Raw genomic sequence first — 15,790 nt, forward strand, 5'->3', positions numbered from 1 at the left:
CAAAACACGCACATCGCATTTCAAACACGTTACACAGCGCATACATAGGAGGCCGTCCCCCCCCCGTCCTAAATGACCCTGACTGTTAATAGTACGTTAAAATAATCAAACAAACAAACAAACAAACAAACACACTTTCTTTGTGCTTTTGTCCTTTTAATAGTGCTATCTCACTAAAGCACACCCTACCCGCACACATACTGACAATGGAAAAACCAGTTATCCCACTACCTTTATGCTGAGCGGTTAGCAGAAGTAGAAACTGACAACTATGGTCCATCGGCCAGGGGACAGAACCCATAGCCTACCTCACATATGTAAGCGCTCAACTGAAGGCCAAGCGTGAGGTGGTGTTTAGGCGGATGTTAGGAAGAATAAAGGCAGTGAGAAGAGAAGAGAAAAGATAAGATACCAACTGTATTCGCATTTTACGATACAATAGGCGCAGCAGGTACAATTTTAACGCCATTTCCACGGCTTCCCAAATGTGAAAGACACTCAAAATAGCTGTGAAGATAATTTTGTATGTACCATGTATGTAAATACTATACCAACGAGCTGAACGATAACAGCAAAAGTACAAAACATTCGTTTTTTACAACAAGGAAAGCAGTATTGAACACCCCCCCCCCCAAAAAAAAAAAAAAAAAAAAACGGGAGTATTTCAACATTTGCAAAACAGTGTTCTGCTTATTGTATTGAACACCCCCCCCCCCCCCCCCCCCAAAAAAAAAAGAACGGGAGTATTTCAACATTTGCACAACAGTGTTCTGCTTATTTAAGTGCGACCGATTGATTTTTTAAGTTAACTATTATGCCTCATCTTCCTTTTCATCTGACACTGCCACAAAAACTAAAGTTTATAAGTCGGAAAATGGCCTTAGGTGTGTTGTTCATCATTTTCTTTATGATGTCCAATTTGATAACTGGATATTGCTTACTAGATAAACCACCCCAATAGGATGAGTCAAGCATATTAGGAGTAATTTGAAGAGACTACTATGTTAATTAAAACACAAACAATTTTGGAGAAAAGAGTCAAACCTACATTATCTCTAGGACACCTCTCGTATCAACGAAGAAAGAAGGCAAAGTTACCAATGGGGACCTCGGATGTATGATGACGGTTGACCTCTTGACAGATCTACCGATGATGGTTACATGTCTTGTTTCCTTAAATGAATTATAAGGTGTCTAATTAAATAATGGCTACAATTGTGCGTATTGGTCTGTAGACACGGTTAACGAAATCAATTTTGACTGTTCAACGTTTTTAGAAAAGCAATACTTTATATAAAGAAATTTTTCATTAATATGAACATCGCAAACGATCAATCTTACTTCAATACCTCCTGCTGTTGCTAAGTGATGCGGTATGGTAATTTAATATGCATAAACGAGGCTTCGGCTGCAATCTCATTGGCCGGCTATAAAAAGTCTCTCTTTTCGGGATGTTGTACATCTATATATGGATTTCGCCGTTACTATTCAAACATATACAGATGTGGACTTTTTATTGCCGGCCAATGAGATTGCAGCCGAAGCCTCGCTCACGCATATTATATCGGCCACACCGACAGTATGAATTTATTGTAATTAAGTAATTAATGTGACTGTACGCCACATTTTGAGCACTTGCGAAACTTTCAAGAGGTTATTTCCCTCAACTTCCAATTCTGTTGAAACATATTGCGTATCAAATGGCATGTGATCAAGTTTAATCAAATCAGAACATTTCAAATAATAATATTAAGTTATGTAATTAAAATAATTGCTATTTGATGTATTAACCCCCAGTAAACAGTTACAAAAACGACTTCTTGGAAAAGTAACTGTAGAAATTACTTAAAGATGCTCCACCGCTGACAAATGGTATTTTTTCACTATCAAAAACAGGAGCAGACGATTAAGTATTTTTCTTCAGTTACAAAAGTTACTTACTTTACACCATTACCACCGTTGAAATGTTTGAGCTTCTAATTTTATTTTAAATTAAAAATATAAAAAATAACTAATTGCATCCCGAAAAAATTCCGTGGCACTATATCCTATATGGAATGAAGTACTGATTGCCCATGCACCACAGGCAAAATTGATTTTTTTTTTTTTTGTGTGTGTTAATTAGCCATATATACATGTTTAAACACCAATTATTGTTCAAATGATGAATATCATTTATGTTCTGTCGGCGGTGGAGCATCTTTAAATAGCCAATATGTACGTAGCACTTTTTCATAAATTCTAAAGTGTTCGCCTTTAATCGACCCATATAAGGTTGTTTATACGGGGCGTCATATGGAACACTTTTTGTGGTAAAATTTTGTGTAGACAAAAATGAATTTTGTTCAACAAAAATGAGTTCAGATTAACAAAATCTATAACTTATTACAAAAATAGATTTTGATAAATACAAACAATCTTTCAGTGGATAAAAGTCATGACGAAATTCAATTTTGTAGATAAAATTCAATTTTGTGAACTCAATTTTGTGTTCACAAAATTGAATTCTGTCGTAACAAAGTCACTTTCGTCTTACAAAAATGTTTTATTTTTTTTATAATAACTTCATTTCCATAATGACAAAAATAAATTTTGTTAAACAAAATTATCTTTCAGTAAACAAAAATCATTTTCGTCTGGACAGAATTGATTTTCGATTCGACAAAATTCATTTTCGTCTCGACTTAATTCAATATCGTCTCGACAGAATTCTTTTTCGTCAGTAAGTATGCAGTTGAGTCCATGTTTGACCTTTACTTGTAAGCTGCTAACCGATTGGTTGAAACGCTTACAGTTCGCTCATTCTTTGGCGAAGGGTAACCAGACTTTGAAGTTTTGATAGTGAACGAATATTTGTTGAATATGTACGTAATCATTACGCTTATGACAATTCATGTGCATTTAAACGACTATTTTCCATAGAGTATCCATTTCTGTATGTACGTAATCGGCCTGTATTTGATATCGTAACCCCTCTCCCCTTTGTGCTATGTACGGATAACTGAGGCAGCCATTTTTTTAGAACCCAAGAATAGCTATTATATGACATCTCCCTTCCAAATTTACCTTCTAAAACAGATTTAGCATAGTGTTATCAAAGCCTAGTCAGAGTGATATCACCACTTGGAGTAAGCTTTTTGCTTCAAGGTGAAGAGGTTTAGGTTTAGTTATGTGCCTCTCCATTGGGTACTGGTCTGTCACCATTGGTGTTAGACGGAAACTCCATCAGAAGGTTTCTGAATGTTCAGTAGTTGAGGTTTGTGTACGTACTTCTTTGGCTGAGCATTATGAGTATATCATCTTTGTCTAGAGAGGAGCTTATAGAAGAACAGGAAAAAGTACGATGCCATAGTGGCGAGTGATGAAGAACTGGAAGGTTGGATGTATAGGCAAGATATTGAGTTTGTCTCATTTTGGCCGGGCATTTAGGTGTGACCAAACTATAACATGAAACTTGACAGAGGTAGGGAAGAAACCTAATCAGAAAATCCCTTGTTGCACCTATGCATCCCATTACCAGCGTTTGAGGAAACATTTAGTAGAGTCATATAGACGGATTAGGCGCTTTACCCAAAAGCTAAGTCTGCGAAAGAGTATCTTTTCTATTATGTTCTGTGCTTCCACCCGCTTTCCTGAAGCCATTCCACTCAGAAATAAGTAAGGCCCCTAAACATAAGTCCAAGGCTTTGGTTTGTGTTGGCTTAATCATCCAGAGTCTCAAGGTGGCTTTAGAAACGTTTTGCATCAGACATTGAAGAATAAGAATGATAACTTAATGTTTTGAAAACAAAAGAAGATTGGGAACGAAAGGTATACACATGTTGATTTGGCGTTAGAGAATCTGTACAAGAATCTCCTTTGGCTTCAGTCCCTTTGAACTTGTGTTTGGACACACAGTACGTGGTCCTTGAGAAATTTTGAGAAGACAAATTGACAAGGGCATGCGAATTGGCAAAAGAAATATGGCCCAACCAAACCAAAATGAAAACATGGTATGATAGAGATGCCCACAATCTATCAAGAAAAGGAACGCAATGAACTGAAAGATTGATACATGAGAATTTGTTTTCCGGATACACCAGGCAAAACATATTGCTATCTATCATGCCGTTGATTTGCGCCACCTGTCAAGCCACCATCCCCCTTTCAAAAAGTAAACTCAGAGTCAGTAAAACAGACTCTTATCCAATTCAGGATTGTACTCATGTATATAGACAAAGTTGTGCAACTCCATGTACGTAAGCAAGTTTGACCTGTTAGGTTATTGGCATGTACTAATTAACAGAAAGGAGCCAAAGAAATGTCGGCATGTTGTAACCTCACAAGGTTTTTCGTACCAGTACAAAGTTAGTTTGGTTTGATTATTGCCCTTCCACTCACTCGACTTGTTTTTTGATCACTTTTGTCATTTGGTGTTAGATCCTTGGATATCGATGTATCCATAGTAAGCGATTGCGAAGTGTCTTTGTTTGTTATTTTAGTTTTCATTGGAAGTGGTTCCTGTTGATTGGTTTCGCGTTCTCTTGGTAATGCCTCTTTTAGCACTAATGATGGAGTTGGTACTTCAGGAATGTTTGTGTACGCGTACGGATGTTGGTAAAATTGTTTATTACAAAAAAGTTTTCGTGAGTTTTCAGAATGTCTCTCCTGTTCCTCCTATAGGTTCGACCTTCACTCTTACGAATGTATGACCTTGGAGTTTTATCATACCCTATACACTTGGCTGGTGTCCACGTCCTCCCTGTATGCATCCTTACATGCTCGTTGGGTTGAATTCTAGACATTTCTTTGACACCAATGTTGTAATTCTTCTTCTGTTTTTGTAGGTTTCTTTGTATAATCTTGTGAGATTTGTCTCTAGGCTTCAACAAAGATCTTTTGATAGGAATAGTAGATTTTGTTTTCCGTCCCATCAGTATTTCGACTGGTGAGATTCCTACACCAGAGACCGGTGTGTTCAGTTCTAATAAAGCTATTTCAGGATCACGATTATCCTCCCTTGCCTTTTTTATAAGCCCTTTTGCAGTTAGAACGGTTCTCTCCGCAAACCCATTGCTGTGCGGATATCTTGGTGAAGAGGTAACATGTTTGATGTTGTACTCATTCATGAATTCTTGAAATTCACCTGATTGTCCGTCCTCAGAATTTCAGGAATGTCATGGCGTACAAAGTGTGACTTCATGTATTGTATCACTGTACAATTTGTAACATTAGGAATATTGGACACCTCAAAATACTTTGAGTAGTAATCAGCCAAAATCATGTATTTATCACTGCCAAGATAGAATATATCACTTGCTAACTTTTCCATGGCCTATCAGGAATTTCATCCTGTACAATTGGTTCCTTTTGCTGATAAGTCCTGTGTTTCTGATATATTTCACAATTTTCAACTTTGCTCTGAATGTCCTTTGACATTCCTACCCAGAAAAGACTGGACTTTGCTAACTCTAGACACTTTGTGATTCCCATGTGTCCACCGTGGACCTTAGTCATCATTTCACTAATTAGTGACTTCGGAGTCACTATCCTATCACCTTCCATGAGGAGACCATCACATTAATTGAACTCATCACGAATATTCCAATACACATCCAGATCTTTGGAAACATCTGCCTTGGTTTCCAGCCATCCATATGTCACTAGGTACTTTACTCTTGACAATACTGGATCCTTATCTATTTCTTCAACAAATTCATCTGTTTTCTCTGTTGATATACTAACAAATGTATATATTTGGAATTCTTCCGTATCTGGCTGATCCCTTAACGGTGCGCGACTTAACACGTCAGCTATGTGTAGCTCTTTCCCAGGTACGTAATACACACTTAGGTTGTATTTTTGGAGCTTGAGCATCATTCTCTGTATCCTTTGTGGAGCCTGGATTAATAAAATCTGTTACCTGTAAGTGAACGAGATCGGGTTATCTCAGTCGAGGGCTAAGATTTTGTAACATAATCCCAACCGAGGCGTTAGCCGAGGTTGGGATGTTATAAAATCTTAGCCCGAGACTGAGATAACCCGATCTCGATCACTTAAAGGTAATAGATTTTTTTTCTCGCGCCTCTAAGATATAACAAAACCCATCTATATACGCGTTCCGAATGTAAAACTATCCCGTCATGGGCCTCCTGGTTCAAAGCCGATTAACCATTACATCCGCGCTTCGATTTGGCAATCATTCCGCATAAAACTATAGTTCGATTATATCAAAGACAAACGATGATCAATCGGTACATACTGTTTCATAATTAAAAACAACAACCAAACAATGCATGGTAAATCACTGAATGCACATATTTCTAATAATATTGACTATCTGACGCTTGTGACGTCACCGGTTCAAGAGTTTGACGTCACATGCGCGGACTGTTACATGAATGGCGTAAAATTCCGCCAAAATTCGCGTAAAGGTACCAGACAGATCGGACGAGATAGAAAAATCTAGCACCGGGTATCATGTGAGATTTCCCTGTCCGAGGTGCGAGAAAAGAGGTTTCTTGAACAGAATCTCCAATGGCTTATGGTCTGTTTGTACATGTATAGTCTCTTTACCGTAGATGTTTTGGTGGAACTTGGTTGCTCCAAATACAATGGCAAGCATTTCCTTTTCTATCTGAGAGAAATTACTTTCTGCAGAACTGAGGGATCTTGACGCGATGCTATTTGTTTGCCTCCCTGCATCAGATAACCTCCCAATCCTATGGAAGATGCGTCAACAGATATTGTAATTTCCTCTTCCTGATTATAGAATTGTAGCACAGGGGCTTGGTAAATGAGTCTTTTCATCAAGTGTTCAAGCGCTTTTTGATGCTTATGTTCCCGGTGCCAACACACATTTCTCTTGAGAAGTTCATGGATTGAAGCATTAACAGTTGCCAAATCTGGTATAAACTTTTGTAGATAATTTACCATTCCCAACAGCCTCTGTAGTCTCTTCACATCTGTTGGCTCGGACATGTTGAGTATCGCCTCGATACTGTCTTTACTTGGTTTCAGACCATCTGCTCGAAACATATGACCGACGTAGTCTATTTCAGTTTGATTGAACTTGCACTTCTCTTCATTAAATCTTAGATTTACCTCATCAGCCCTTTGGAGAACAACTTCGAGTGTTTTGTTTAACTCATCTTCGTTCATTCCCCAAAGCAGAACTATGACGTCACATCCTGGAATATCTTCAAAAATCTGACTTGCTTCTCTCTGGAATACCTCACTGGCTGCGTTGATGCCGAAAGGTAAACGTTCAAATTTATAACGCCCATGTGCTTTCTTCTGCAAGCTTTATGTGGAAAAATCTTTGTGTTGCATCAAGTTTAGTGAATAACCTAGCATATCCTAGCTTAGCGGCCACCTCCTCGACAGTCTTCATAGGGAAGTGCTCGCGTTTCACCGCTTTGTTTAAATCCTTACAGAGCCGTTGGGCTTCCTAACAACAACAATAGAGTTCACCCACTTTGTAGGTTTTGTTACTTTTGTTATAACACCTTGTTCTTCCATCTGTTGAAGCTCTTGTTTTATTTGTTGTGAAAGCATGTGCGGAATCTTCCTTGGAGGATGTACTACAGCTGGGACGCTCTCATCAACCTTAATCTTGTATTCTCCAGGTAGACAACCTAGTCCTGAGAATAAATGTTTGTACATTTCAACAGGTGTTTGTTGTTTGTGACTTCATTGTTGTCTCTACCAGTTTGTATAGCATTTAGTCGTTGTATGAGACCCATCTCTACACAAGTTTCTAGACCTAGGACTGGCATGAATCTTGACCTGACAATGTTGAATGTTGCCACGTGGAATTTGCCTTTGTACTCCATAGCAATGTCCTTCTTTCCTACGGTTTTAATGCAATGCCCTGAATAAGACACAAGTTTTGTCCTTGTTGTTCTGATGCCCTTTATATTCAGCTGTTGTGCAAGGTTTACAGGAATGACGTTGCATGTTGCTCCTGTGTCTATCCTAAGTGTCACCACTTTCTTCATCTAGTACATGTACTTGCTTTATGCACATTTTCGCGAAATGGTTCATCCCATTACAGTTTAAGACGATTTCCCATATGCCGGACAGTTCCTGGGTGCATGTGAAAGACCACATCTTTTACATTAAAATCTTTTCATTGGTCTGTCTGTTTCCCTTTTCTGACTTGATTGAGTAGAATGTTGGGGTTTCTGTTTTTCTGACTCTTTTTTGTAGATATTTGCGTATTCTTTATGCCATGTATACTTTTAGATGACCCTTGTGTTTCTCCCAGTTCTTTTAATTGCATACTGCTTGCCTCTGATGCCCGACAAAATTCTACACATTTCTCAAGTGTTAGGTCCTTTTCTCGAAGTAATCGTTCGCGCAAATGGACGTTTCTAATTCCACAAATAATTCTATCTCTAATCATGCTATCCTGAAGAGTTGAAAATTCACAAGTAGCAGCTTTAGTTTTTAGGTCAGTGACATACGCATCGATCTTTTCCCCTTCTCTCGTGTTTCTAGTGAAGAATACGTGCCTTTCATATGCAATGTTCTTTCTAGGATTACAATACGATTCAAATTGTTGACAAATTTTGCCTAACTTTGCATCATCTCCTTCTTGTTCAAAGACGAACGTTTTATATATGTCGTGCGCTGCTGGGCCAGCCACGTAGAGAAAATTGAAAGCGTGTACCTTTTGATCGTCTTTAACAATTTTAGCGGCTGCCTCGTATATATCTATAAAAGAATTAGATTTTAGATATTTAAATATATCCATATTTTAGAATTAGAGATATATACATGTATTTACAGTATAGATACCTGTACAGGAAGCTGTCCCTCATACGGGCATCTCAATTTAGGGTTAACCAAAGTTAGGGAGTAAAACCCTTGGTGATTGGATAATTGTATGTACATTTTTGCGTAGGAGTTTGGCTTCCCTGGGTAGGGGTATAAAAAGGCCTGCTCCAGCCAGTTCTAGTCGAGTCTAAGGCTTCCATTTAGCTGTGACTTCACCTCCCCTCCCAAAAGCCTCCATTTGGCTGTGTCCCTTAGGTCTCCAATGAGGACCTGTATATTTTAGTTAGGTGAGTATTTATGACCCCCTCCCTTTCTCCCAGTGTAGTGTATACCCCATGTAGTGGTGGTAGGGATTATTGATAAGCTAAAAAAAATGAAGGGATTAGGGGATGAAGCTGAGAAGGTCATTTAACTCACGGCTAAAAAATAGATGGGGCTGTTATGTGTGTCGTTTGAAGAATATAGCGGTGTAGGTTTGTAATTTATGTCTAAATGATTTACCATACACATTTGTTCTGTAAAGCTAACAGAACAGAACCTTGGTGAACCTGGGTTGGCCTTAAACGGTGTGTTCGTTGTGTGAAAAACTGGTACTTTTGGCATATCATAGGCTTGTGAACCTTCGCCAGTTTTCTTACAATTACCCGAAAATTGTGGGCGGCTTATAACCTGGTTATTTCTGGATTTGATTACAAAAAGAGGCAAAGTCATAACAATCGACGCCCCGTAGTTTGTAACCTTGTTATATAGATATAGAATTGAATCAAGTAGAGCAGACAAAAATAGTTTGTTTTTGTTTTTTTTTTACGAAAAATATAACGAACGAAATCGAAGTTTGGTCGCCTGATGTAAATAAAATAAGTGTATTTTGCTATTTCCATGAGGCAAAGCTTTTTTTAATGGGCTACTTTGATTTTAATGATTTTTGTTATTTCCACAGGTTGAATACGGTCCTACAGAATGTACCTCCTTTGACCTTAGTAGCGGTGTTAGCTATGATACTCTCTTCGTCACGTATACAGGTACAGGAGTCGCACGCCACTCTCTCTCCCGACTCCAGAAGTAATTGGTGACGCCATAGGGGCACACATTTTCTTAAGGGAATTTTGGCCATTAGAAATCTTTTAGATTTGGTATGAAGAATTAAGACATACAAGTAAAATACAAAAGATTATCAAAAGTTGGATACGAGATTGTACGAGTTGTCTTTCCTATCACCGACAATATACAAATGTCGCGGACTTGCAGATGCTCCACCGCTGCCAAATGGTATTTTCTCCATATCAAAAACACGAGTAGACGATTTAATATTTTTCTTAAGTTACAAAAGTTACTTTCTTTACACCATTACCACCATTGAAAAGTATGAGCTTCTAATTTTACTTCAAGTTAAAAATATGAAGAATAATTAATTGCATCCTGAAAACATTCCGTGGCACTATATCCGATATGGAATTAAGTACTGATTGCGCATGCACCAAAGGCGAAATAAATTATTTAATGTTATTTTTGTGTTAATTAGACATATATGTACACGATTAAACACCAATTATTGTTCATATGATGAAAATCACTTATGCTCTGTCGGCGGTGGAGCATCTTTAAAATTAGTTTTCATTAGAAACTTAGATTCCTTGTTTAATTATAAAAATCTTATTTATTCAGGAAGAGTCGTTTAGATTTATTTTTTGTCATTTAGCAACATATGATTTTGAATTATTATTTCAGAAATAAGCTTATGCTGAAATAACCCTAATCATTCAATTTGAATTAATATGTGTTTACCGACACAGATTTAAATGAAAAACATCGGTTATGTTCAAATTCAACATTAATTTATGTCTCTATCACAATATACACATAGAAAATATATTTACAATATTAGATACAAATATTAGTGTTCGATAAAAGAGTACAGCATTTATTACACAATAGGTGTAACCTGCATGATACGATTGTAATGATGTTCTCAACTTCTCATACAAGGCGAATTATAGAGTGCAGCCAACTAAATAATATTTACATAGAACACAGTGTTAAAAATTGTTTATTGTTTATATAAAGTTTTATAATGTATTATTGAAACAGCTGGACATTAGTAAGCTATTGTGTCCTATAGTTAATGTCTAGGTTCTCATATAAAACTAGATAGAAAGAAAAAAGTGTGGGTCCTTCAGCTCAAACTCCAACCATGGTTGCCATTTTGAAATCAGGTGGATTTTGCATTAAAAAATCCTGAAATTCTAAAATTGTTATCAAAATTGATATTTTGAACCTAAATCTCAATCTGAATTTCCAAATTCATATCATGGTTATCTAGGAATAATTACCTGTCAGAAAACATTTTTACTTTTGAAATTCATAATTAGCCAGTCAATCAGCGGTTGGGTCAAAATTCAATCTTGAGCTCAATCTTGTATACACAGGAGCCATTTCGAAGGTCTATTTTCCATTTAGTTGGTTGTTCCCTATATAAAATATCACCAATCCCAAGGTATTTAAAGGTTCTAACACAAACTTACCACAGCCGCCTATACTACTGTATATTGGTGCGATCGACCTATCGTATGAGTACAGTGTATGCTAAATCCGAACTTTCTAACGAACACTCGAAACCTTCGGTAAACACTGCTGTATTATTCTACCAGGTAAGAATTAATCACACAAAATGTGTAGGATATCGAGGTGTGTATAACACATTAATTATCGTCTGTCTTACGTATAATGGTATGACGGTTGTAGACAAAACAGCAGAGGTCGCTTTCTCCTTTGAAGCTCATGGATCCTTTATTCTTATCCATTTTAGAAGTATCTTTGCAAGTGTATAGTTCATATGTATCAACTAGTGTGAAATTGATACTAAGTTTGTATTACAACTGTATTTATTTGTTGATATTTATTATGTTTGTGGTAAGATCACTGTAGGGTTAATGTTAGTTTACGATATCATCGATCTTTGTGTCCGCTGTTTCTAAATTTAAACCTTATATTATTCTATTTATCAAAAACAGCCTGACCTACCGCTGCTGAACCGATCCCTTCAATGGTAAATGATTTCTTATATTGCTGGATAACCAACAAGAATTTCATTGATTTCAGCGTCTGACATCCTTATTTCTGTTTTTTTGTACACATAAACGTGTGTAAGCATAATTGGGGTAAGGCCGCTATGTTCAATTTAATCAGTGTTATGCCTTGTGCTTCATGTTGTCATCTGATTACCTATAATTATCCGTTTTTATAGACATGGCCGCCGTTCTTTTTTTATTCTGTTTTCTGAAGCCATGCAAACACGAACAATACAATAAATCTCTATTTTACATATTCTAAGAAACGGGAGAGCTGCTGTCTGTCGAATCTGATGAAAGCTGGGAGTACTACAACAATAACTAGCCTTTTAACAATGACCAGACATCGTTAGAGATGCCACTGGTGAAGTATCCGACAGAAGCTGTTCAGGGAGACATGGTCAATATTCTTATCACTTTACCATTTACAAGGAACAAGTAGTCAATAACAAGACAAACATCTGTGTCCTATCCACTCAGCTGTCTGTAATAATCGATTTAACAGCGGTGTCCGTGACCATTTGACAGTCAGTCGGATCCAGATTTTAGTTCATGACCGGACGTTATACCAGTCACGTGTTTCCGGTAGGGTCTTGCATGCAAACCCTGCTTCTAGGGACACTAGCTGACATGCACTTTAATGGATAGAATAAGCATCCTCTTACAGCGAATAAAACGAATTTAGTAACGTTATAAACGTATGAATCCCGAACAGTTTTAATTCACGATGGCATTTTATTGCTGTTTTAGCATTGCTTGATAGATCTAGTAACATGTAATTAAAGTGCTGTATGCTAAACATCGGTAATAAACACGTGTAAGTACCGATGGATATCGTCTGATAATTAATGTCATGTTTTATTGACGTTAATAGCACTGACATGAGCAATAAGCTGACACCAACGACCTGTTTCTTTAATCATAAATTAATCAAGGCACTTTCTATAAATGGACGACATAGAAAAGTATACATCGATTACTATATACAGTTACCATATGGAATTGTTGATCAGTCTGCTACCACTATAAATAATTGTTAGTTACACTTTCTCCCATTCGAGTGATATTTGCATAATTCGAAGTAGATATAACATAAATATGGCCATGATATCAAAGACCAGAACCTAAAAGTTAATCCAGAAAAGCAGAATATTTCATCGTTCAAAGCACATTTACATGTTACGCCATATATAATAGTGTTTGGATAGGGATTGCGTGAACATTTTTCTTGTTAAAAAACCTTGGGAAGTTGTCACTTATTCATGGAACAGTATTAACTATGATTACATGGACCATCGTCGGGATTACAAGCGTTGTAAAACGCTGTAATATTGCGTGGACAAGACTTCTCCAGAGAACAAATGTTTACTATATTACTTGTCCCCCAGATTGATATGTTTATATTTGTAGAATGTTACTGGTGACGCAAGTGTCCTCAATAATCCTGACAGCGTGTGTACCACCTCGGTGTTAATACGTCACTGAACGTTATCACAACAAAACTTATAAAACTGTGTAAAATTATTAAAGATGCTTGGAGAAGATCATTTACTATCATGTAATGGAGCATTGGGATGGAATTTGCGTTTATAAATATTATTTTCTAGTTTTGTTAACTCACACATTTATATACATGAAGTTTTAATAATGTTACATAGAGTTTAAAACTGGTGCTCATATCGTTAACATTGTTGAAACAAAAGTGAAGCTTATGCGCTCCCTTCTGTCAAGGTAAATTGACGATTCCCATTATTTGTTATAGGAAAACATGTTATTTTTTATTAAAGGGAAACTATTTTTCGTCCTTGGTGTCTTCGGCGGCATGCTTCAGTGATATAGAACTACATTATTAAAAGGGCCGCAGTTCCACTATATAAGAAGACACGACGAATATACCGCAGTCTCCTACAACACGCACTTCATACACGCTACACACCGCATAAATGGGTCGTTGCATGATCATGGCTGTTAAGAGGACGTTAATTGAATCAATAAAACAAACAAACAAATAAACAACCATTTAAGGACTCGTCTCTTGGATGTAATGCATTGCGTTGATGGGAGGCTGCGATATGATAATATTGTATATCTGTATAATAGTGAAAATCCTTGTTCATTTCACTGCAAGCATGCTGCCATATATGCCAAACAACCACTCCATACCCGGTCAATGCTGCCATATAACCAAACAACCACTCCATACCCGGTCAATGCTGCCAAATACACCAAACAAGCACTCCATACCCGGTCAATGCTGCCAAATATATCAAACAACCACTCCATACCCGGTCAATGCTGCCAAATACACCAAACAACCACTCCATATCCGGTCACATGCAGCCAAATTTACCAAACAACCACTCCATACCCGGTCACATGCAGCCAAATATGCCAAACAACCACTCCATACCCGGTCAATGCTGCCAAATATACCAAACAACCACTCCATATCCAGCCACATGCTACCAAATACACCAAACAACCACTCCATACCCGGTCAATGCTGCCAAATACACCAAACAACCACTCCATATCCAGCCACATGCTACCAAATACACCAAACAACCACTCCATTCCCGGTCAATGCTGCCAAATACACCAAAGAACCACTCCATACCCGGTCAATGCTGCCAAATACACCAAACAACCACTCCATACCCGGTCAATGCTGCCATATAACCAAACAACCACTTCATACCCGGTCAGTGCTGCCATATAACCAAACAACCACTCCATACCCGGTCAATGCTGCCAAATACACCAAACAACCACTCCATACCCGGTCAATGCTGCCATATAACCAAACAACCACTCCATACCCGGTCAATGCTGCCAAATATACCAAACAACCACTCCATACCCGGTCAATGCTGCCATATAACCAAACAACCACTCCATACCCGGTCAATGCTGCCATATAACCAAACAACCACTCCATACCCGGTCACATGCTGCCATATAACCAAACAACCACTCCATACCCGGTCAATGCTGCCAAATATACCAAACAACCACTCCATACCCGGTCAATGCTGCCAAATACACCAAACAACCACTCCATACCCGGTCACATGCAGCCAAATTTACCAAAGAACCACTCCATACCAGGTCAATGCTGCCAAATATACCAAACAACCACTCCATACCCGGTCAATGCTGCCAAATATATCAAACAACCACTCCAAACCCGGTCACATGCTGCCAAATACACCAAACAACCACTCCATACCCGGTCACATGCAGCCAAATTTACCAAACAACCACTCCATACCCGGTCAATGCTGCCAAATACACCAAAGAACCACTCCATACCCGGTCACATGCTGCCATATAACCAAACAACAACTTCATACCCGGTCACATGAAAAACACAGTTGTTCGTTCCAATCCCTCTATGCTGAGGAGCAGAATCTAGCGCTTCTAAAAACTATAGTGTGTTTCGACCAGGAGACTGGACCCACAACCTTTCTCATGCATGAACACAAAGTGAAGTGGGACAGGTGTAAGGAAGAAGAAAGTAAGTTTGAAAGAAGTTTAAAAAAAATCCAAATCGAAGTCGTCTTCTTTTATACCATTTGTGGTGGTATTCAACAGTTATAATTGTTTTTTAACCTGTAAGGCAGGCAAATATGTACTTATCAATAATAAAATATCGCTGTAAACCTCGAAATCTGTTAACAACGAAGATTAATCATATTATAAATCAGATATAATATTTCTTAATATTGGTTCTTCAAGTGAGATTTGTTAGTCCTTATAGATAACATTGTGATATGTCTGAGTTTTGTTAGTGTTATAAGGATATCATTGTGATATGTCTGAGTGAGTGTTGTTAGTCCTATATGGATAACATTGTGATATGTCTGAGATTTGTTAGTCCTATATAGATAACATTGTGATATGTCTGAGTGGAGTGTTGTTAGTCCTATATAGATAACATTGTGATATGTCTGAGATTTGTT

The sequence above is a fragment of the Argopecten irradians genome, chromosome 5 (assembly GCF_041381155.1).
Source record: "Argopecten irradians isolate NY chromosome 5, Ai_NY, whole genome shotgun sequence".
NCBI classification, from domain to species: domain Eukaryota; kingdom Metazoa; phylum Mollusca; class Bivalvia; order Pectinida; family Pectinidae; genus Argopecten; species Argopecten irradians.